The following is a 416-nucleotide window of genomic DNA, read 5'->3' as shown; positions in this document are numbered from 1 at the left end:
CGGTGGGAGCGAACGGGAGGGGATTGGGGTCTATTGGGAATGTGGGCAGTGGGAGCAAACGGGAAGGGGTTTGGGTCCATTGGGAATGTGGGCGGTGGGGGCGAACGGGAAGGGGTTTGGGTCCATTGGGAGTGTGGGCGGTGGGAGCGAACGGGAAGGGGTTTGGGTCCATTGGGAGTGTGGACGGTAGGAGCGAACGGGAAGGTGTTGGGGTCCATTGAGATTGTGGGCGGTGGCGGTGAATGGGAAGGGGTGGGGTCCATTGGGAATGTGGGCGGTGGGGGTGAACGGGAAGGGGTTGGGGTCCATTGGGAGTGTGGGCGGTGGGGGTGAACGGGAAGGGGTTGGTGTCCATTGGGAGTGTGGGCAGTGGGAGCGAACGGGAAGGGGTTGGGGTCCATTGGGAATGTGGGCGG

At 63.7% G+C, this 416-nt stretch overlaps 1 long non-coding RNA gene across 2 annotated transcripts in view; it reads left to right on the top strand.

Annotated features, from left to right (window-relative positions):
* Positions 1–416, top strand: part of LOC125487696 — a 4,755-nt gene that overhangs the window by 534 nt on the left and 3,805 nt on the right. The gene's annotated exons all lie outside the window — the stretch shown is intronic.

This window comes from Rhincodon typus, chromosome 43, assembly GCF_021869965.1.
Source record: "Rhincodon typus isolate 14 chromosome 43, sRhiTyp1.1, whole genome shotgun sequence".
Taxonomy (NCBI): Eukaryota; Metazoa; Chordata; class Chondrichthyes; order Orectolobiformes; family Rhincodontidae; genus Rhincodon; species Rhincodon typus.
Note: the sequence above shows the minus strand (reverse complement) of the source record. Positions and strands in the feature narration are given on the sequence as shown.